We start from the raw sequence: 24138 nt of genomic DNA on the forward strand, positions 1-24138 counted from the left end.
TAAATGAAGCAAATAAAGAAGTAAATAAAGTAAAGCCAGTTCCACGCAGTGAAAGCTGTCCAAATAGCGAAGCTGGTGATGGTTTTCGCAACTTTGAACTCGTGTTTACTGTGATTTTCACGAAAGTCTTTTGTCTCGTTGTCGTGGTTTTGCTAGATTCGAGTTTCGGCTCCGGAGTGCGCACACTCTCCAGTCGCGTGAGGTTATGATCAAACCGTAGTCTATCCCACACCTTGCAGCTGTGTCGAGAACTTCTCTAGTGAAACCTTCCATCGTCACCCTCCGTGGGAGGAATCTGTCTGCGTCGACGTCTCTGCTCGGCCTCCTACTCTCGAAGTTGGGGGTTAGCTTGTTTCTGCTGGCGCTTTGCTTGGGTTGCCTGCTCTTGAAAGTGGGGGCTGGCTTGCCTCCACCGGCGCTTGGCTTGCGCTTCCCGCTCTGGATCCTCGGCGGTAGCGGCTTCCCTCCGATGGCGCTTTGCTTCCGCATTTCAGTCTCGAAGCTCGGCATTTTATGGACGCGGGCGGTGCCGCTCGCGCTGAGCGGAATCCGTGGGGCGAAAGAGCGGCGCCGGCGAAACAGCTGCTCCTATACCTCTGACCTCCACCGGCGCGCGCTCTGCCTCCTGCTCCTCTGTGTGACACTGGACAACGGACGGCTAAGGGTCTACTTAGAACAGCTTCGCTGTTAAAAAAAGGAAAAGAAGAGGAATATATTTACAAGTACTATGAATACACGAACACGTCGCCACCATTCAAAGAGTGACTATACGGGCACCAGCAGCATAAGCAAGGTCGTTCATTACACAGGAGTTAAAGAGACCGCACAAGTCTTTTCATGTATACATAGTATGGGGTGTTCTTTTTTTTTTTTTTTTTTTTGCTGCAAAATTAAATATATATACATTGCTTGTGGCAGATAGCTCTATTCTAAGCATTGAGCTAAATTACTTGATGAGTCACGGCCATTTATTCTACAAGAAATCTAAATGCTTAACTGTAGTTACCACAATTACACTAATTCTCTCTTTAGTTAATTACTTTAGGGCACTTATTTCAATCTGCGAAGTGTGCCGAGCGAGTTTACAAGGCATATCGACTTACAACGAATTTTCAGGACTACACCAGTTTCGAAATATAATATCTAAAGTGTCCGGTGAAAGGCATTCACGTTCCACTTATTTTTGTGCTTCAGTGCATAAAACAGTGTTTTAAAGAAAAGGTAAGTGGAACAAAAGTGCATTTTTACTGCATGTTTGGCGGTGCCATCTACAGAATCCGTTCCAGGTCGATGTACTTCGCACACTCACTAAGTGGATACAATCTAAGTGGATACGCCTCGATAACTCACCGGCTACAATTCGTAACTTGAAATATGTGGCATGAGTGCTGACTGTATAAAACGCGAATCGGTGTAATCATGTTAACTGTTCAATTGAAATTTTGATTTTTCGTGGAACTAATGGCTGCCTCATTGAGCAATATAGTTCAAGGGTTTGAACTGGTCTATCTGTTACAGGAAATCGTTTACAATTTCGTACAGCTAAAAACAAGTAAAAAAGATAAAAAAACACCCCGTGTATAAGGGCAACATGACCCCGACATCAATGTGACAAATAGACGCACAGTGCAGCGAAGACAAAACACGTAACTCCAGTCATATAGTCACCCATAACCATAGTGTCGGAACAAAATGTTTTCAGTTTTGGTTTTAGTTTCGTTCTAGGGAAAAACGTTCCGTCGCGGTTCTGCTCCGGAACGAAAAAAAATGATTCGTAATGGTTTATAACGGTTTCCGTTCGCATGAAAATTTTTCGAAGCAAAGTAACGATAAAAACTCAGTATTTATTTTTCAATGAAGTAGAAAGACGGGCGAGTTGTAAAAGATGCATACTTATAAATCAATGCGAAGACAACGGAAGATACCCGCCGTGGTTGCTCAGTGGCTATGGTGTTGGGCTGCTGAGCACGAGGTCGCGGGATCGAATCCCGGTCATGGCAGCCGCATTTCGATGGAGGCGAAATTCGAAAACACCCGTGTACTTAGATTTAGGTGCACGTTAAAGATCCCCAGGCGGTCGAAATTTCTGGAGTCCTCCACTACCCTTACAAAAATTTTTATAGAAAGTCCATTGACAGTCTATAGACATTTGTCTATGAAGTCTATAGACCGTCTATAGACATTTCTTTAGACTAGTCTATAGACAGTCTATAGACTTATGGCCATACACTTTTTATAGACTAGTCTATAAAAAGTCTGAGTCTATAGACTGTCTATACACTGTCTATAGACAGTCTATAGACTTATGGCCATACTTTTTTATAGACTAGTCTATAAAAAGTCTGAGTCTATAGACTGTCTATACACTGTCTATAGACAGTCTATAGACTTATGGCCATACTTTTTATAGACTAGTCTATAAAAAGTCTGAGTCTATAGATTGTCTATAGACTGTCTATAGACTTATGGCCATACACTTTTTATAGACTAGTCTACAAGAAGTCTGAGTCTATAGACTGTCTATAGACGGTCTATAGACTTATGGCCATACACTTTTATGGACTAGTCTATAAAAAGTCTGAGTCTATAGACTGTCTATAGACTTATGGCCATACACTTTTTATGGACTAGTCTATAAAAAGTCCGAGTCTATGGAGTGTCTATGGATTAATTAAAATTCATGTTTGTAGACAGTTGTCTGCAGAATGTCTATGGACAAGTGTATAGGCTTACAGTTCTACTTTTGTAGACTGAAGTCTATAGAATGTCTATAGATGACATTTGTCTGTAGACATTTTATACACTGCAGTCTACAAAAGTAGAACTATATATACAGTTCTACTTTTGTAGACTGAAGTCTATGGAATGTCTATAGACAAATGTATATAGATAGTCTATAGACATTCTATAGACTTCAGTCTACAAAAACAGAACTTCATAATCCGATACACTTTTTTCTATGACATTCTGCAGACATTTGTCAACAAACATGAATTTTCATTAATCTATAGACACTCCAAGACACAGACATTTTATAGACAAGTCTACAAAGAGTGTATAAGGCCATAACTCCATAGCGGCTATCTACAAGTTAGTTCACATTTTTCTTTACATGCGGTAGCAAAACGTTTTGAATGTGTTTATGCATGTGCACCTGTTCCTTTTCATCTGCACTTATGCATTACCGTTAGTAGATTAATATTGCTCCTGAACCAGCTGTACTTTTATATATGTTGCATAAACAGAAAGAATTCATATAGTGCTGAATCATGCAGCGCAAAAAATAAAACAAATGCACCGGCAATGCATTAACAGTTTTTATTGCTGGATATAATAGATGAATTCCTTAAATTCATGTCTTATGCTATTATGGAAACAGATTAAATATTTACACTACTCCTTGGCAAGCATGGTCGCCAGGCTGGCCTTGACCTTTGTGTCATTAGTCCCAAAGGTGCTGCAGGTGTATGCTGCAAATAAGTAGATGCAGCAAAATGAGGCAAAAATAACAAGTGTGTATTTTTTGTTATGTTCATTAGGCAGCTTAATATATTTGCTCAAACCATCTAAGTCAATACTTAATGCGGTTTAACTATGACTAATGGCTGCTTGTCAATACAAATCAGTACCTTTATACAATGTTTTCTTGCATGGTATGGTGAACAATTAAACAGTCACAACTGCTGCTCGTGCCAGCAACAGTATGTTCCCTTTTATGAAAAGTTCATATATGATGCATTAATGTACTTATCCCAAATGGTCTCTATATTTATTGCTGAAACGTTACCCAGTTGGGCTGTCTGTACATTTTCTTTGGCTGGTAGTTAAGTATGCCCGTGCAGAGGGATATTTTCAGAAGACGTGACTGGAATATTAAGTATCATGCCTAAGATTGTAATTTATTTTGCTTAATACACATTTAAATGTCTTTCTAATACTTTTAAATGAATGGGTCATTGGCCATAACTTCAACAGAAGGCAGATGGGTTGATTGTACTGATATGGTCACTTAATTTCTTACAGGTAATGAGGCCTCTTGGGCATGCTAACAGGTTTCCAAGTTAGGTATACCACATGAGCACCCGAAATACCACACGAGCACTTTGTGTCATGGCACGAAAGATATGCACCTCCTAGGAAACAGAACTGATAGTATAGTTCGAATGAATTCTATCACAGTAAATTATTTAAGGTGCTTTGAAAGATGAAAATTTTTTCTAGGCTATCGAGGTTCAGGACGTTTAGCTAACGCAAAAAAAACATATTGAGTAAGAAATGCCTTGTCAGTATGCTTGACTTTCTTTTTTTTTTTTAAATAAATAGAACCAAGTTCCCTCAATTTTTATGAAGTGAAACGTTTTAAAAATATGTTTAACACAGAGATTCTCCGGAAACTTTGTATGACATATAACGAGACAGCATACCTATGTGGCCATTTTAAAATTTCCCGATCTTTTTCCAAGCCTTCCCTGGCTGTTTTCATGAAAATTTTCTGGCAATCTATGACGCCTGCAGCTTAAGTGCAATAAAAAAATATTGTGGTTTAATGCTTTCCAAGTACTGCCAGTCCATAATATTTTGATAAAACGAATAACACGTCAGTCACTTGACATGTAGTATTAGATGCAACTGACATGAATCCCTTGTTTAATAAAGCTGACAAGGGCTTCGGCAAGTTCGTAATTGATGGCCACACGAGTACAGCACGGAAGACACAGAGACACACGTAAAACAAATGCAACAATGTGAGGGAAAACTATACAATGAGTTATTTTTACGGTTCAATAGTAGTTTTTCATATAATATGCTCTCATCACTTATGCCTCTAGTTAACTTTGTTTACCTCTGACTAAAGACTACATGGCAATATTAATCAGTACCATTATGATGTTTCGTTATACTACAGTATGATAAGCAGTTAGACAACCGTAATGGTCGCCGGTGCCAGTAACGGTACGTTTCGTTTCAAGACAGGTTCACGTGACACACAGTGTACTTATAAAAATAAAAGAAATGCGAGAATCCCAAACGATTCCCATAATAATAATTGTTGAAACAAAGATACCCGGCTGGACTCTGCACATTTTTCAGGTGTTAATGCAATATGCCCGTGCCGAACGAACATGCTCAGCATACTGACTGCAGTTTTGAACAATCACGTTAACATTTGCAATTTATTTCCGCTTAGAACAGTCTGCAATGTCTCTTTTCTCATACTTCGAGATGAATACATTTGCCACACTTTCAGTAGAATGCACATGAATGGGGGCGTACTGATCAGGTTACTTATCAACTAAAACATGTTACGATCTCTTAGGTGTGTTGATAAGGGTAGAACAAATGCAATGCCCACTGAATTATTTGAATAATCTGTGCGTTATCTACTAAGAAAAGACCACCAAATTGATAATCTGGCTCTATTTTCTTTTGTACAGCGCATATAGTATGCAGTCTGTCCAAGACGACGGCACTACATGCAACAGTAATGAAAACCGGAACACTTATTACGCACGACAAGGGCTTCATACCATGCACGACTGGCACAATGCGAATCTGCGCCAGCAGCTGCCTAGTGATTAAGAGCACGTAAACTGCATAACGCCGAAGCATCGAAAGGCGCTTAACGCTTTTCATATAGCTCGAAAGACAACTTCTGCTGCTAAACTGTTTAAAAAAGAGACAAAAAACAAATCTTCCAACTACCGTCAAACGCAATGCCTTCAGTTTGAAATGTGTAAAGGTGCTTCTCGGAGCGACTAATTTATTGTTCTCCAATTTTTTCGGCTAAGTTGCGAAGCTGCGAGTGACTGAGCTTATCGCAGGTTTCATGCTCCAAAGGCGTTTGTGGTTGCATATAAATAGATTGGGTGAATCTAGTGATTTCTGCTTGATATTTCTTCAAGTCTCGTGTTTTGCTTGCGGTAACTTCCCAAAATTATTTAGATTGGTTGCCAGGAACCTTAAAAATACTGCTACTTTTAAACAATGCGAGAACGGCAGCGCACACACTGCTGATGCATGCCCCGCAAACACGGCCTTTCATCCGAGTACGTTAGCAGTTAGGCAACTATACGTGTCTGTCTGAACATTCTTGATGCCAACACAATTTCGAGATATACACGTAAAGCGTGTCACGAGAATTTCACTACACATGCGGCGCAGCATTCATCGAGGCGGGATCAAGCGCCACGAAATGAGATCTACCACACTGGCTGCCCAACATACACAATCCGCCTAGTGGTAGCTCAGTATCAAGTTAAAACATGGTGTACTACCTTCTTTACGCACCTAAACTATAATGCTAAAATCAACGGCGATTTTACGGCGATCGCTCGCCGTAAAACATTCCGTATAGTAGAAGCGAGAACAAGAGCGCGTTATCAAACCATGTCAACGACAAACCGACACTATACCCGAGTCGCCTGCGCTACATGCAGCCGCTTCGCGCTACGAAATGCGCTCACATAATCATTAGCTATTGACGCAAAACATTTGCTAAAGCTTACCGTCCGGTGTAGTTGACGTGTGATGCCACAAAGAAGACACGCATACACAGACACCAACGTTCAGGCAGACACCGCACACCGATACAACCGTTTACGTGCCTGGCGCACTCGTTGAGACGACGCACCGCCGCGCATGCGCAAGAGCTCCGAGCATGCGCAGGAGCTCCGCGCCCGAGGGCGTGCGCGCTCGGAAGAGTGTGAGCGCCTTTTCCTTCATTTTTTTTTTGTCTCTTTCTCTCTCTCCCTGCGCGCCATGCGCTCCGGAACGGGTGGCTTATGCATCTTTATCACCATAATTCATCTTTTTTCATGGACGAAGGAAATGCGCTGGCAGGTTGCATGACAAACGCTGTGGGCTATCGTATGAGACTGGAACGCTAACATGAATGCGCTGTTTGTAAAAGCCGTTACAGGGCCCTTCAGACGTTTCAGACGCATTATTGCCAGCGTCGATTAGTAATACAGCGTACTTGTAGCATATCTTCCAGCCTACCGCCAAATGTGATGCCCGCACGTATGTTAGTGCTACTTTTCTGTTCCCATGATAGGTCAAAGCAATCAGTACAGCATTGAGGTACTCATATGCGAGGCTGCGCAGGCATACCGCCGGCGAAACACTGGGTGGGCTCAGAGAATTTGGCACCTATTTCAAGTGAATGAGAAACTTTGATGGGTTTATAGTGCGGGATATCAGTCAACAAAAAACCGCCCGATGTTAGTGACGCAGCCGAGATATGAAGACAATGTGAAAAGTATCCGAGAATCAGACGACACACAACGCGAACACCACATGCACGACATCGGTTCATCGCACATTCACAAAGTCCGCGTTGTCAGCTACAAACATTACGAGTGTCTTTGCTGTTAGCTTGATGCCTGTTTGGAATCCAGTTGTAGCTGAAGCTGGCGTTCATAACATCTATTATAACAATTGGATCGGCGTTTTGCTTTCTTTATTCTACTGCCGCAAAAGTGGTGCGACAACTGTGAAGACTGTCTTGGGATTGCCGAGAGCGACTACGTAGATCATATCATGTGGTCAACAAATGCGGAGGTATACACTATGTGCGTACTAATGTCTACAAATAGGCTCTACAGCAATCTTAGCAGTATACAACTTCAGTGGCTTATATCAAACGCAGCTAAGTATTATCCACCGGTACCTGCGCTTGCTTACAGCGTACACGGGTTGGGCCCAGATTAACGATGGTTGTCTATTGTTAATCTATAGACATGCAAGACCACGACAACTCAGAGGCAGACCAGGTGGTGAATTCACCACCTGGTCTGCCGGCTTTTGCCACTTATTCACCACCTTTGCCACATCATCACCATCTGACCTTCACCACCTGGTCTTCGCGAACTGTGCGTCCGGGAAGCAGCCAGGTTTAGGTCCTTCGGGTGCCTGGAAGACATTGGTGACTCAGACAGTGCCTGCTCCGCCGCGATCCTCGTTCGGGGAAGCTGCACCGAACGCAGACTAGCAGTCTGCACGGTTTTCCCGCCGCGCCGGGGTTGCGGTGCCGTCGTGCATGAACCAGCGCCATATCATCGCGTTCGCAGAGGGCGGGGGGTATGGGAACTCGGAATTACATATTATCGACTTTCTTCTATAGACATTCAATACACCGGGAGTAGAGAAAAAGAAATAGAAACCTTGTCGACTATTGCCCATAATATAGAGAGTCTATGGACAAAGTATGGACAAAAATAAATAGAAACTGTATCGCCTTTCCTCTACAGGTAGTCCATATAGAGGGGAAATAGACAAAGAAGAAACAAACACCTTATCTAATTTTTTCTATAGACTGCGAGTAGACAAAAAGAAATTGAAATCTTTTCGACTTTCGTCTATAGAAACTCTATATACAAAGTATATGGACAAAAATAAATAGACACTGTATCCACTTTCGTCTATAGGTAGTCCATAGAGGGGAAGTAGGCAAAAAGAAACAAACACCTTATCGACTTTTTTCTATAGACCGTCTATAGACTGCGAGTAGACAAAAAGAAATAGAAACCTTATCGACTTTCGTCTATAGAAAGTCTATAGACAAAGTGTGGACAAAGTGGATAGAAACTGTATCGACTTTCGTCTATAGGTAGTCCATAGAGGGGAAGTAGGCAAAAAAGAAACAAATACTTTATCAACTTTTTTCTATAGACCGTCTATAGACTGCGAGTAGACAAAAAGAAATAGAAACCTTATCGACTTTCGTCTATAGAAAGTCTATAGACAAACTATGGACAAAATGCATAGAAACAGTATCGACTTTCGTCTATAGGTAGTCCATAGAGGGGAAGTAGACAAAAAAGAAACTATCACCTTATCGACTTTTTTCTATAGACCGTCTATAGACTGCGAGTAGACAAAAAGAAATAGAAACCCTATCGACTTTCGTCCATAGAAAGTCTATAGACAAAGTATGGAAAAAAATAGATAGAGACTGTGTCGACTTTCGTCTGTAGGTATTCTATAGAGGGGAAGTAGACAAAAATGAAACAAACACCTTATCAACTTTTTTCTATAGACCGTCTATAGACTGCGAATAGACAAAAAGAAATAGAAACTTTATCGACTTTCGTCTATAGACAGTCTATAGACTTTGTACCAACAAAAGTCCAAATCTATAGAAAGGAAAGGTCGTCTATGAAAAGTCTATAGACTTTCTATAGACAGTCTAAAGTCATTTTTGTAAGGGTACGGCGTGCCTCATAATCAGAATTGGTTTTGGCACGTAAAACCCCATAATTTAATTTTTGTTTAACAACGGAAGACACAGAGTTGGAAGAACACGGGACGAGCGCTGAATTTTCCTCAGTAAGTGAATTACGAATTCTGAGATCATGCTCAGTGCATTGAATCGAGGAACTGAGCATGATCTTAGAAGTAACACGTCATCGGGTGCATCTGGCGAAATGCGAAGTCGCTGATCCGATAAAACAAACCTAAACGAACATAAACGAAAAATAAATCGCCGGTAACAAAGCGTTGTGCCCGTAGAACACGAAACGGTAAGCTTTTCAGTGCGCAAGCCCTGGGTTTTGCTACGATGCCGATCTGCTAGGCACCGAGTGACAGGCTTAGATTTGTGCAGCGCTCGAGCGGCTATCACTCGCGCTATCCCTGGTTGAGATATACGCGCTAATTCTGACGTTTCCTGAAGTCGGTTTTCGGATTGCCGCCTTTCCCCTTGAGCTGAAAACCGATAAATAAACTCAGTGCCCTTCCACTCTGCGAAGAAGGATGATCAGCGAAGCTGTGTATATGGGCCCCTTAATGGCGAACTGCACCTCCGCCGCCGGTCGGCCCGGCATTGCACTATCTTCGGGATCGGCCGACGTATGGGGAGTATTTTACTTGTCACGCCAACAACAACACGAAAATTTTCTTGGACGGTAGAGGTATACAGCTTCGCGGTAAAATATTTCGGTTTCACTCCGAAACAAAATAATAATGTTTCGGTTACGTTTTCATTCTGGGTAAATGAGTGAGTCAGAAAACTTTATTTGGAATCAGAACTATTCGCGTCCGGCGAGTTAGTGGGCTGGGGCACCCGCCGAGGTTACGGCCAAGAGTTCTTGCCTCTCGGCGGCTTCCTTGGCCCGCTGGACTGCCCAGAGTTGGTCTTCCAGGTTCGAGCTGAGCAGCGCGGCCTGCCATCGCGCGCGGAGGCTGTCGATGGAGGCTTCGCTCGCATTGTCCTGTATTAGTTCCTGGTATTCCCATAGCATATGTTGTAGCGTGGCTCTGGCGCCACACACTTTGCATCTATCTGTTGTGTATATGTTTGAATAAATAGCGTGCGTTAGTATCGGGCTCTTGTAGGATTTTGTTGGTAGTTGTCGCCACTGGACCGCTTATGGTCTAGTGAGTTGTGGATGGGGCGGTGGATAAGTGCATCTTTGTACCTTGTAATGTTTGGTGATTTCGTTGAACCTGGTATATCTGTCTTCCCATTCCCATACTTCGGAGGGCCCTGTCGAGGGATCTACGTTCATCGCAGCTCGGAAAGTCAGTCCTGGAGCTACGTTGTGTGCCGCCGCAATTAGGGTTTTCCTATCCCATTGAGTCGGTGGTGTGGGCTGGTATGCGTAGGATTCGGACGCACCTGTCTTCCCTTGTTTGTTTGCCTTTTATGAGTATGTTTAGCGCCTCAGCTGAGATTCAGCCATTCGCGAAGTTGCGTACTGCCGTCTGGGAATCGCTGATTATATAGTATGCATTGGTTTGTGCTATGGTTAACGCTATAGCCACTGCCTCCGCCGTTTCGATGCGTGTCGTGTTTATAGTCAAGCTCGTGCAGCATTGTCTGTTGTGGTTAAGTACTGCTGCGACAAAGCTGCGTTTGTGTTTGTAACGTGCAGCGTCAAGAAAGACCGCGTCCTTGTTGCCTCCGTAGTTCTTCCCCATGTTCATTGCCCTGCTTTTTCTCCTGCCCTCCTGGTGCACAGGATGCATATTCTTGGGTAAGGAGGGTACCGTGAGCTTGACCCTTATTTCCTTGGGTAGCGGATCCCTAATTTATCTAGGATGTGTCTGCCCGCAGTCGTCTAGGAGAGGCGTTCGTATTGCGCTATACGTCGCGCTTTTATTCGCTCCTCTAGCGTGTTGAGCAGTGCCAGCTCTAGGAGTTTCACCGTGCTCGTGCTTAGCATGAGTCCAATCGCTTGTTTGTATATCTTCCTAATTTGGCCGTCTAGCTTCTCTTTTCCTGCGGCGCACCATCTGTGGTATGCCGCCACATAAGTAGTCTGACTTATGACGAACGCCTGGATGATTCTCATAACGCTTGCTTCTTTCATTCCCTCGTGCCTATTGGTGATTCTCTTGCTCAATCGCATCGTCTGAGAAACATTGGCTTCGATTTTGCGAATGGTTTCTCCGTTGGTGCCCTTGGCTTCTATGATCATTCCCAACACCCTTATCTTCTCGACTTTGAGTATGGGTTTTCCATATTGCGTCATGAGTTGTGTGTCTTTATAGGCTTGTGTTGGGTTCTTGGGAGGTCTCCCCTTTAGCGTTAGACTGTACAGAAACAGCTCAGATTTTTCGGCCGAGCATGTTATACCGGTGCCTTCTATGTATTTCTCGACTGTTTCAACAGCTTCTTGTAGTCTCTGTTTCGTCGATCCATCACTGCCATCGTTTATCCATAGCGTGATGTCGTCTGCATAGATTGTGTGGTTAAGTCCTTCGATTCTTTGCGATTTGCTAGGAAGACCAATCAGAGCCAGGTTAAAGAGCATAGCCGCTCTGGGTAAAAATATTGCTCTTTTTTTTCGTTTTTCGTTTTGGTTCCATTCTGACAGACTGCCCATAACATTGATTAAAGAGAACTGCGTGCCGTGAGAGCCTATCGTTATATTTAAATCAACAACTTTGTTGCCGACAACAACAATAACAAAAAGTTATAACAAGGAAAGGAAAATGTGACGTGACCTTTTAGGGCTAAAGCCCGTTCGTATGGCTGGAAGGCAACGTTATAAGAATACAAAGAGAGGGTTATTCCGCACGCCCGCAATCGATCACTTCTACTAAAGGAATGTCTGAGACTTCTGGTGTTTACATAAGAGTGCCGAGAGTTTTGAGCACACTCCGGCTGCCATTCTTTGTGGTAGAGTTAAAAGCAAACAACAGGAAGTGTGAAAGAAGAGAAAAGATTTAAAATCTTCTCGTTCACATTACATTATCCTGACGTTCACGCGTAAAGGCACGGCACCACGCGGATGTAGCCTTGTTCCCCCACCAAGTTTGTGTGACATTTTTTTGCCTCTTGAGCAATCCATCACAGCGAACGTTTTGTCGGTGTAGCTACTTATCATGGCTAGAGCGCGACACTTCAGCGCGAGGCTTGGCAGTACCTAAAGCACGCCGACAAACCAGCTTTATTTCTTTGTTTACGCAGTGATCTAACCGTCCCCTTTTCATATCTGCTTGTTTTTAAAGCGAAGAACCAACAGCATCGCTCGTCGCCGTTATCAGCGTTGAAAGTAAATAGAGTCCAGGTCCATAAAAAAGAATGCGTCGGCCCGTACACATATACTATTGTAAACGAATGAATTCAATCGAATTACGGCGTTTTACGTGCCAAAACCACTTTCTGATTATGAGGGACGCCGTAGTGGAGGACGCCGAAAATTTCGACCATCTGGGGTTCTTTAACGTGCTCCTAAATCTAAGTAAACGGGTGTTTTCGCCTCCATTGAAACGCGGCCGCCGTGGCCGGGATTCGCTCCCGCAACCTCGTGCTCAGCAGCCCAACACCATAGCCACTGAGCAACCACGGCGGGTTAATATTGTAATCGAAACGTGCACAGAAGTCCGAGCGCAATAACCTGTCGCGGGTAGCGGGTGGGCGGGTGAAAACCAGTGTTTGTTCACGAGATATCTCCACTCTGCGACGTCGTTTAGCAGCAACCATGCAATGTGTTCGGACGTTTGAAGGCTCCGCTACTGTCTCCTGCGATTACAACGGCTGAAACGAGCACAGAGTACGCCTTAGGAACATTCGTGAATGACGATGGCAGATAGGAAGAAGGGTGATGGAAAGAGAAATTAAGGCGTCAGCTCTAGTATTGCAAGTCAATATTTCAGATTCAGCGCCCAGAAAGAAAGCGAAGACGCCCGTCGGCGAGACATTTCAGAAGGTCCTCCGAGTTACAACACAGAAGGACCACTTGGAGGACCGCCAGGACCATAATAAACGCCGAACCAATGATCCACGTTTTTTTTCCTCTGTCACAAACATACCACTACACTGCGAGGCAAGAGGGTATCATCATAATTTACGGCACAGTTATAAAACGTTTGGACATTACGGCCTAAGTCGTGTCGTTTAGACGATTCTAACTTACCGTCTCCGCTTAAACAAACCGCGTTCATGTTTTTTATCGAGGCTCTCTAATCTACGTTCGCGTGTCTCCGTACCATGCGGGTGCTTCCACCAAAGAACTCTAATTAAGATAAACATCTCCCATCCTCTATCGATTGTTGTGTGAGTTGAAGGAGGTTCCTGCATTGCACAAGTAAGTAAGACTCTGCTTTAACGAATCTGAACTCATATTTATCTCTGGCCTACCCTCATTTATCCTGTAGGGCGTATGTACTGAAGCTCGGCCGTGAAGTGGCGCTGCTGGGCCCCGGCGCCGGTCGCCATAATTGTGGTGGATTCGCAGGAGACGACAACGTGTTCTCCCCGGTGTTTCTCTGCAAAGGAATTTTGTTTTATCGTGTGTGGTTCCGCTTCTGCAATAAAATTGATATTAAATCTTTCGCTGAACGTTCTGTGTGAACGTACAATATATTGAGCTTGGTGGTGTATGTGTGAACTTCGCCTAAATATGTCACTCAATCTACGAGCGTGCGCTTGCGTGTCGGGATGCATTAGCTGCGCATGTTGTAGTTCACGCGTTTGTTCTAACAGGCCAAGAAAGAATAACAACGATGTCAGCAGTGGGTTTCGAACAATTGCCTATGTAGCCGAATGTGCGCACTTGCATCAGCGATTAAGGGCTGTGCCGATGCTTTCTGTGGAACTCCGTCGGACTTCAACAACATGCCGTATGCCTGCAGATACTTTATCTTAAAAGCACTAAGGCAGTCTTTACAGCGGAAGATGTACAGCTAGCTTATCTTTACGGTATGCTACAGGCTGGTGTAAAGGCATAATCAAATATTAGTTATTGTGCCTGTGATCATGGCAATACGCAGGCCTGAAACTGCGACGATCAACCTGGGCATCTCGCTTATTATTATTCGTTGCTCCGTCAATCCCTCGACTCTTGATAACTAGAAAAAGTCGACGGCAAAAGGCTGTTCCAACTAATAGGACTAACTTTTTTGGCATTTTCAAACGACGATTACGTTGCCATCACGAAGAATGTTCGCCTTCTCTGATTAGGGGTGTGATCAGAGTCACGTTACCCGCTTGAATGGTTGTGATTGCAATGTTTCGAATAGACTGCAGCGAAGCGCCGCACTTCGTTGATGTTTCACGCCCAGCGAACTATACGTTGGTTTCGCATTCTTAAAAGGCCATGCGCCAGATGTAACCCGCGTGCAGTCAACTTGATTACAAAACGACCACAACAATATGCGAATGCAGCATCCGTTTATTCGGCCTGGCGGCGAAACGAGGGCTACTTCCCGCTGGCAGCATAAGCTTTTCGTACTTGCGGCTGCGTCCTTGGTAGGGTACATCAGTTTCAGTTGGGCTGGCTGAACGGGGAGCTCAATTTTGTTTCTTTTCTATATGTAAAGGCTACTTTCGTGAATGCAAGCAGTCGATGTAGGTACACATGATGTTGCTGAAGTCCAACGGAGTTCAATACCCACCGCCGTGGCTTAGTGGGTATGGTGTTGTGCTGCAAAGCCCGAGGTCGCGGGGATCAAATCCCGGGCGCGGAGGCCGCATTTCGACGTGGGCGAAAAGCGAAAATGCCCGTGTCCCGTGCATTGGGGCCACGTTAAAGATCTCCTGGTGGTAAAAATGAATTTCTAGTCCTCCACTACGGGCGTACCTAGTAATCAAGTCGTGATTTCGGTGCGTAAGACACCAGGGAGTTACCTAAAAATGAAAATGAAGAACAAGTCGCTTTAGTCACAACCTTGGAAGTCTGCCTTAAAACAAGTGTCGATTCTGCGAAGGGAGCCAGGCCTATCGCTAAAGGTGGACCGTTTTACTTATCATTATTACTTTCAATTATCTCAGGTAAAGGTTTGGTTTCGGTTAAAACTTCAGTATAGAAGGTTGCAAGCACTCACGCCCTGGTGTTTCGTTTTAGTTCTATATTGATTGAAAAACGACCTCATGGCCTTTTTGTTGGACGTGATGGTAAAATTTCACGATTTCGTATGTCAATTTGTCATGACATCCGCGTCGGAGAACTGACTGTGTGCACTGTAATACCGGTTTTGAACCACAGAACACAGCCCATATTGTAGGTCTTTCAGAATCAATGAATTCCAGTGCTCGACGCAGGGCCGTTAGCTCTGCCGGCGTTGAGGGCGTGACATGCGATGTGTTGAACCGCAGTGTCATTCCTCGCGTTGCTATAACCACCGCACCACGAGAACTGCACGAAGTAGTCGATCCATCGGTATAGATATGCACGTGGTTGCTCTACTTTTCATGCAAAAGAAGTAAGCTCAGCTCTTTTAGAGCAGAGGCCGGTAGATCTGTCTTCTTCTGTAGTCCTGGAATCATGATATGTACTTGTGGATGGTTCAAACACCACGGAGGAAACATATGCTTGGCCGCAGGTGCGTACCCTCAAGTAAACGACGCACGATGTGCACTGACAGTAGCGCTAAATGTCGAGCAGGGCCTTGCAGCAGTGAGGCTCGCCAATAGGTGGGAAAGGGTCCTTGCATAATACCTGAGATGCATACGCATTGTCTCAACGCTAATGTGCGTCGTGATTGGGTAATCCTGCGCAAGGGCAATGGTTTCAGCCGTTCATGCACTGCGTGGTAAGCCAAGGCATATCTTAAGGGCTTGGGCTTGCATACTCTGACTCGTACGCAGGTTAGTCTTGCAGGTGTTGGATATTGCAGGCAGGTTGTACCACAGGAATCCAACGAACAACGCCATGTACAGCTGTAACATAGCGTGCATAGATACTCCCCAACGTTTTCCTGCAAGGAACCTGAACAGGTGACAGTAGCAGTCAGCCCCTTTTCCCGTGCGGAGTCCAAGATAGGTCTCTGTCAATTACGACTCAAAAAGAACCTGTGACTTCTGCTGTATGGTATAAGTTGCCCGTTAATAGATACGCCGTAAGCAGACATTCGCATCCCCGTGAATGCCACCATTGCGCACTTCCCGCATGAAATTTCAAATCCTTGTTCACGAAAGTCGCCCCTAATCATAAGCCCCTTTAACGTCTAGAAACAGAGCAGCAGATAGTCGCTTACAGGCCTTTTGGTGTTGCACAAATGTTACGTAGTCAACAACGTTGTCTGTTGATGAACGGCCACGTCTGAATCCGGCCATAGCATCTGGGTAGATTTCATGGTACTCTAAGTACCATTCCAGACGTGTTAAAATTGTTCTTTCCATTGTTTTTCCGACACAGCTGGCAAGTGCGATCGGACGGTATGAGGAAATCTCCAAAGGCGACTTGCCAGCTTTGAGAAGTGGAATGGGGCGAGTTGACTTCCATTCTTACGGAACCGTACCCATCTGCCAGGAGTCATTGTACAGGAGCAAATGTGCCTTCCGAGCTTGGTCTCCTATGTTACACAGGGCACGATATGTAATGGCGTCAGGTACTGGTACTGAAGACCGCCTGCGTACCTGGCCATTGTGGAATCAGTGGCAATGATTCCGCCGATAACGTTGCTCGCACAGCACATCAAGAAGAGCACAGCGTTCCAATTCCGCTTTCGAGAACAGATGCCACAAGGCAGCTTCGACACCTGGCACGCATTCTCTCACTGACCGAGTGGAACTCGCCAAACTTACGACTTACACGACTGCATTGATTGAACCCCTCCCTGCAACCCCGACATCGACTCCAACTTCCACGACGTGAAGCTACGCTTCTCTGTCGCCTCTGGTTAGGAGTTGCCTTCACAAAGGCATACTCTACATTAACTGGAGTGACTGACAGTTCAGCATGCGAGGTCTGCGGCACCGAAGAAAATATCGACCACCTGCTGTGCCACTGCCCCCGATATGCCCCAGAAAGACAAGAACCTGCCAACGCTCTACAAAAACTGGATAATCGGCCGCTTTTTGTGCAGGTGCCGCTGGAAAATCGCCCCCATCGCTCTTAAGGACGACGGGCTTGTGCGACCATATGGGAATATTAATGCAACTTTTATAAGACCACACGCGTCAGCGAACTCATCGCAATTTCCTTCTTTCCTTCCCTCCTCTCTCTACCTGTCATCTTGTGTTCCCCTTTCCTATTCCCCTGGTTTAGGGTAGCCAAACGGATGTTATTCTGGTTAACCTCCCTGCCTTCTGCTTTTCCCTTTCCCTCCTCTACATTGATTAAACCCCTAGACAACGATTATTAAAATGTAGTAATATAAAATAGAATACGACAAGAACAAGATAAAAAGTGGGAAAAGGGTCAAATAGAGACGTAGTAACAGTTGCTCCTAAGCATGAGGTCATATAAAAAAGAAAAAAAGAAGGACACACACACACACACGCACACGCACACGCACACGCACACACACACACGCACGCACGCACGCACGCGCACACACGATAGTAATGATAAATATATGCAGCTTATAATGCCCGCCTTGCTTGGTCTGCCAAGTCCACGGTCCGATATGAGACTCCAAAGAAATCATAGTATACCCTATTTTCTGTGTCAATTAGCCGGCTGGAGATCGTAGAATAAAAAAAAACGTACAGTGCAAAAGAAAAAGCCCCTCTCAGATAACCTCTGCTCTCACATACAAATCTGTCTGAGCTATGTATGCACATAAGTGTTCAGTATGGTGTCTACTTGTAAGAAGTATGTTTTAAGCGTTACAGAATGTGTAAAATGAGCAAGCCTGTTTGTTCTCAGGTTTCAGGTCTCTTGCAGTCGGTTCGTTGTGTTTTCTTAGAGAAAAAGACGCAAGAAACCAGAAAGGCAGGGAGTTCAACCAGAATGGAAAATACGATTTGCTATCTTACACAGAATAACGGCTGAGGGGGATGTTGAGTTATAAGGAGAAAGTCGAGACAGAGAGCACAGGCACATGATTACAGTTTGTCACAAGCGCCGCCCATTCTCATGGCACAAGATCAGGTGCAGCACAGCAAACGCAAATTCAGGCTAAAGCCATTTGTACAGCTCTGTTGTCGTTCTGTGGTTACGATTATGACGTATCTTGGTCAAGCGCTGTTTATATTTGCTTTAAAGGTCAAACTACTCTACCTATTACTGATCGACGCATGTTTACCTTGACTAGCCTTGTTACCACTGTCATCGTGTTTTATTGTTCCACCTGTTTCGATTGTTGTATCTACTGTCTACTAGTTCTAGGCCTCTGTAATTTGAAAACCCTGAGGGTAATAAAAAGATACTGCAGAAGTGTTTTCATCGCCCTCTTTTGTGACGGCATGTGGAATCAGCATTCCAAAATGGTTTGCTTGCACAATGGTCTGACGTCAAAGCGAGCTAGTGTAGTCATGAGCGATCATCTCTGTATCGAGTATAGTCACACAGAATATGTTGATGGCTTTCGCAGCAACCACAGTCATCCCACGTAGCCTTAGCGACCGTTCCTAAGTGAAAAGCAAAATACTTTGCAAAGGCCACTCCTAGCCATAGTTACTACCTGGAGTCTAACCTACACGAAGAGCACGACCAATAGCAAGAACAACAAGATAATGCGATACAATACAATACTGTACGTAGCTGTCCATCTACAAAACACCAACGGTGCGTCTATTCGTTTCCAAAGCGGTGTCGTTCGACAATTGAACTTTTCTGTGCACTTTAGAAATCTTTACTTCGAAACTTACTTTTTACTTCAACCTACTTCACGTATATTCCGCGCTAACACGCCATGTGATGGTCCACAAGGCAAGTCATGTGCCTGACTAGGGCGCATGTTGTGGTCTGTGGAAGTGCTGGCATAAGCCTCAACCCATCAAAGGTGGGCAGAGCGTAGCTCGAAGGCGCCTGTTCATGCGTATAGCCTCGACGTCCCTCTGTGTAACGGAGCGAACGAGTAAAGTGCAAGATGAAAGAGTTAACGTGGAGCGCAGCGGGTCATTAAAGACGGCGATAGCGAAGAGACCGCGAGGAGGAAAGCGGAGGAGGAGGGCGCAGCGGTACCATGAGCCGGAACGCGCAGGACGACGGTATGGCGAAAGCGTGACAAGAAAAGTGCAGTGCCGCGCAAGACGGCCTCTGCGGCTAAGACCGCTACGAGATGGCGCCAAAGTAGCCTGCCGTCATCTGTTCACCGACCGCATGCGCTGAGCGCTTCCAGCGATGCCATATATGGAAACAAAACGGTGCTTGAGCGGAGTTGTGTCTGCGGCGGCTGCTTTGAATCGCGCCCACGCGTCCCCCAAGCGCTGCCTCTAGCGATCTCCCGGTAAGCGAGGCAACCGCGCCACACTTGGCTCCATTTATAATGTGCCGCACGAGACAGATTGTCCGCGCCACCCAATATATCGCGAAACGACCACACGTATAGAGCTGCGCTCAAATTTTGCCTTAGGGAGTACCGTAATCGTCGGTCAGCTTTCTTTTTTGAAAGTGAAAGCCGGTGTATGTAAGATATGTTGTTTGGATGGGCTTTAACGCCTTGTCACACAGGTACACAGCTCACCAGTGACGTAGCCAGAAATTTCGTTCGGGGGTTGGGGGGAAGGGTCTCACGTTGCAGCTCGGCCTCCTCCTTATAGAATTTGTGGCGGCATCAAATACATGTATAATAACTGCATTGCCATTGCTAAAGATATGCAAACAAATTCTTAAATCCCACGCACAGTCAAGACAAGTAAAATATGTATTTTTTAGAAAAGAATATATCCGTGTGTCCCAAAAATTGTGCCAGGAATAACTGACATCAATGACGACGAAGTGTTTCTATCATAGAACGCTACCATATCATAGAACCATACCATACCATAGAACGCTTGTACCTTTGTCTGCCTTTGTTTCTTTCCAAACTCTGGGAGCAGCCGCTCCTTTGTTGCGGCAATGGATGAAGAAGCCCTTAAAGAACTTCCTGTAGCCAAGCCATCACGTGGGGTCGCGTCCAGGAAACGTGGAAATGCGTCAAGTGACACGGACAGCGAGGCAACCGAGTTGTACTCGGACAGCGTCGACTCCGGACGACGATTTCACACTTGTCATGAGCCGAACCATAAAAAGAAGACTGCTACGGAGGTCATCGTCGCCAAGTGTCTCCACCGTGAAGACAACACCACAGCGCTGGGCGTACACTATGCTCTTCATGCTTGTGGACCCAGTGTCCAATCTGCGTCTCCTAAACAGGCAAGTCCTTTCTGCGTTTCTTGACGGAATCGCGCCAAACGAGATAAAGGACGTGAGAATAAACGCACGGAAGAATGTCCTTGCAGTAGATGTCCTACACCGTAGTGTACTGCAAAGCCTGCGGTACGTAACGGAGATCGACAAAGTACAAGTGCGATCCATGATACCTACAGGCTACATGGCACTGTCTTCGTCATTTATGATGTCGATATTTCTATACCAACCGGCGACTTACCGATATTAAAAAAGCCAACTACAGAAGGCACTCTTATCACGTACAACACAAGACTTGGCAACACACGTTGCCTGAAGCTGTGGTTTGAGGGAGACAGCCTTCCCTCACACGTCAAAGTTGGCCACGTGTGCCATCCAGTCCGCACATACGCACCGAAGCCCCTGCAATGCTACAAATGCTGCAAGATGGGACACGTAAAAGGTGTCTGTAGGTATAACCTCGTGTGCCCACGGTGCGCTGAATATCATTCAGCAGATGCCTGCCGCACAACTGTGTTAATGTGCCCTAACTACCATGGTACTCATGAGGCCTCATGCACTGATTGCCCGCGGGTGAGGAACGAGCAAGCAGTACTCAAACATATGGTACGGGACATTCGATACACAGAGAGGCTGCCGCTACTCTCAGGTGACGACGACATCGCCACCGAAGAGCATCACGAAGAGTTACGTCTACTGAAAGGATATACATCATCTTCCGGCAAAGCGGCTACCGTATCAACGCCGACTTCCACAAAGACAGACATTGCGAAAACAAAGAAAGGGGCAAGACTCGCACATCCTGAAGAGTGGCCTACACTATATACCACGAGCACAACCTGCATCGGAGTCACATCAAATTGCGCCTCCCTCAATGACCTCACGAACCGCGGATTCGATGATGACTGAGAATCGCCAAGTCGTAGTAATACTGAAGTCACTTATGGACGTCATGCGCATTCTACTGAGCAGCATGAAAACCCCCAGTGTCTGTAGGACGGCAAATCGCACGAGGACGGCACCTCGCACGATACAACACGTAATGCACGATAGCTTCGGACGGCAAGCCTCACGTTTAGGCTGCGCTGGTTACCCGAGCCACGTGCTTGTGTCTGTCGCAGAAGGACTGCTTAAGAAGGCGCAGCAAAGCAGTTTGGAGCAGGCGCACGTTTCAAGCACTGACATGAACAAAAGAAAGGTTGCCGTCATCCCTTACATACACTGGTTCTCCCATAGAATAAAGAAGATTGCTGGAAGGAGCGGCATCAACGTTGTATTTTCGGTACCTAATAAATTGGTCAGCCTCTGTAACAACACAAGGCCAGAAAGAATAGCACGTAGCGCATGCGAAAAAGAACACAAAAACAAATTCATTGATTGCATCGCCGGTGTGGTATACCGTATTCCTCTCGGGTGCGGACGATCCTACATTGGTCAAACAGGCAGATGCGTAAATGGCAGGCTACGAGAACACAGTAACAAAGTTAACAACTTAGCCGCTGACGGCTTTCTTGCAATCCATTGCCAGAGATGCAAATGTAAACCAAGATTTAAAGAAACAGTCATCATGAGTAGAAGCAGGTGTGAAATGACGCGCTTGATAATAGAAGCCAGACACATATCAACATTCGGCGACGCATGCGTCAGTAAACCTTCCATTTCATGATCCTCAAAAGAGCTCAATTATCTTTGTTCGCGTTGAACGTGTACATGTCTGTGAATATGTGAGTCAAGAACTGCCTACGTGTGGTTCCCAGTTTATATTTTTTGTTCATTTTCTAAAATTTTACACGTGCTGTATGACGGTTCGAGGGTGTATATATAGCGACGAGAACGAGAAATAAATCTGTTGTTGAAAGATAGCGCTGTGTGTGTCAGATGGGCCTTCTGTTGTCCTTGTCAAGCTTGCGCTATAACAAAATAAGATATTTATAACCTGACATCTCTTCCTTTGAAACAGGTTACCAGTTACAAGTACCTAGGAGTGACAATCACTAATAACCTCTCTTGGAACCTGCACATTGAGAACACTTACTCTTCAGCTTTCCGCAAACTTTGTTACTTAAGACATAAACTTCGTAATTCTCCTCCTAATGTCGAACTTCCTTGCTATTTCACATTCATTCGACCTAAGCTTGAATATTGCTCTATTGTTGGGGATCCTTATACTAAGCTTAACATTAAGAAGTTGGAAAGGATTCAGCGAAAAGCTGTCCGGTTTATCTATTCCAAATTCAAGTATAAAGATTCTCCTTCTGAGCTCATCAAAGCTAACAACATTGAGCTACTTGAATCGAGAAGAAAAAAATGTTGTTTGAATTTTTTAAACTTACTTCCTAACGGTAAAATGGCTATTGATCAGACACAGTTTCTTTCCCCTTTATCCACAAGACCTACGCGACATTACCAAACACACTTTCTAACCCCTTACTTTGCCAGAACAGACATTTATAAGTTTTCCTTTTTTCCGCGTTCTGTGTCCGACTGGAATAGCCTAACAGAACCTTATGACGCACTGTATGACTAGATGATTATGTCTTATTGTGTTCTTTCCTCTGCTACTATCATGTTTCTTTTCTTGTTGTTGTTCTCCTTTTGTGCAAAACAGATATCCTGCAAATTGCATTGCCCGTCCTACTTGGACCAGATTGGTCTGCAGTGTGTATTAAATAAATAAATAAATAAATAAACATCCCATCCTATTTGAAAATTGAAGGTTTGACTAGCTCCAAGTCCTCCAGAACCGTCCAATGTACCGATCGGCCTAAATACCAAATAATAATGGAAGACTGTTGTAGTGACGGCACCTCCTATAACCTAGAGGGAGCGATAAAGGATGCCGTACAAACAACAACGCATTTGCTTTCGAAGAGTTCTTCCCGCATCGATTTCGACATCAAACTAGCGAAACTTCGAGCGATTCGCCGTCGTGCGGAGCGAAGATATAGACGCACGAAGTCCAAATATGGTTTGAGATTGGCTAGACGAACACAAAAGAAAATACAGCGTCACATGGACAAGCTGGCTTCGCGACAATGGGTATCCTTCTGCGAGTCCCTGGATCTGCGAAAACCTTTGTCGCTTAAATGGAGGACTGTTCGTGGCCTTCGCACAACCTTTGGCCAGCGCCACCCGTTTAAATCTCTGGCACTCCATCTACAATGCAGAGATATCGACGTCGCTGAATCTTTCTGCAGAAAGATTGCTGGCGAAGCAAATTCCGATGGAACGGGTACGGGAACGCTCGACCACCCACTGTTCTCACGCGATTCCCACATGGAATGCCCTTTTTCTATAGAAGAACTAGAAGCTGCGCTGGCTTTGTGCAGGTGTTCTTCAGCGCCAGGACCTGACGGCATTACATACCGTTCCCTGTGTAACCTAGGAGACCAAGCTCGGAAGGCACTCTTGCTCCTGTATAATGACTTCTGGCAGACGGGTACGGTTCCGCAAGAATGGAAGTCAACTCGCCCCATTCAACTTCTCAAAGCTGGCAAGTCGCCTTTAGACATTTCCTCATACCGTCCGATCGCACTTGCCAGCTGTGTCGGAAAAACAATGGAAAGAACAATTTTAACACGTCGGGAATGGTACTTAAAGTACCATGAAATCTACCCAGATGCTATGGCCGGATTCAGACAACGTCCTTGACTTGGTAACATTTGTGCAA

At 45.0% G+C, this 24138-nt stretch overlaps 1 long non-coding RNA gene across 1 annotated transcript; it reads right to left on the reverse strand.

Moving 5' to 3' along the window:
* Positions 1-3304: 3304 nt before the first annotated feature.
* Positions 3305-7231, reverse strand: LOC129387798 (uncharacterized). Its single transcript, XR_008614970.1, has 2 exons — positions 6507-7231; positions 3305-3470 (listed from the first exon to the last, which is right to left on the reverse strand). It is a non-coding gene; the product is annotated as an uncharacterized lncRNA (long non-coding RNA).
* Positions 7232-24138: the final 16907 nt, after the last annotated feature.

This window comes from Dermacentor andersoni, chromosome 2 (assembly GCF_023375885.2).
Source record: "Dermacentor andersoni chromosome 2, qqDerAnde1_hic_scaffold, whole genome shotgun sequence".
Lineage (NCBI taxonomy): Eukaryota > Metazoa > Arthropoda > Arachnida > Ixodida > Ixodidae > Dermacentor > Dermacentor andersoni.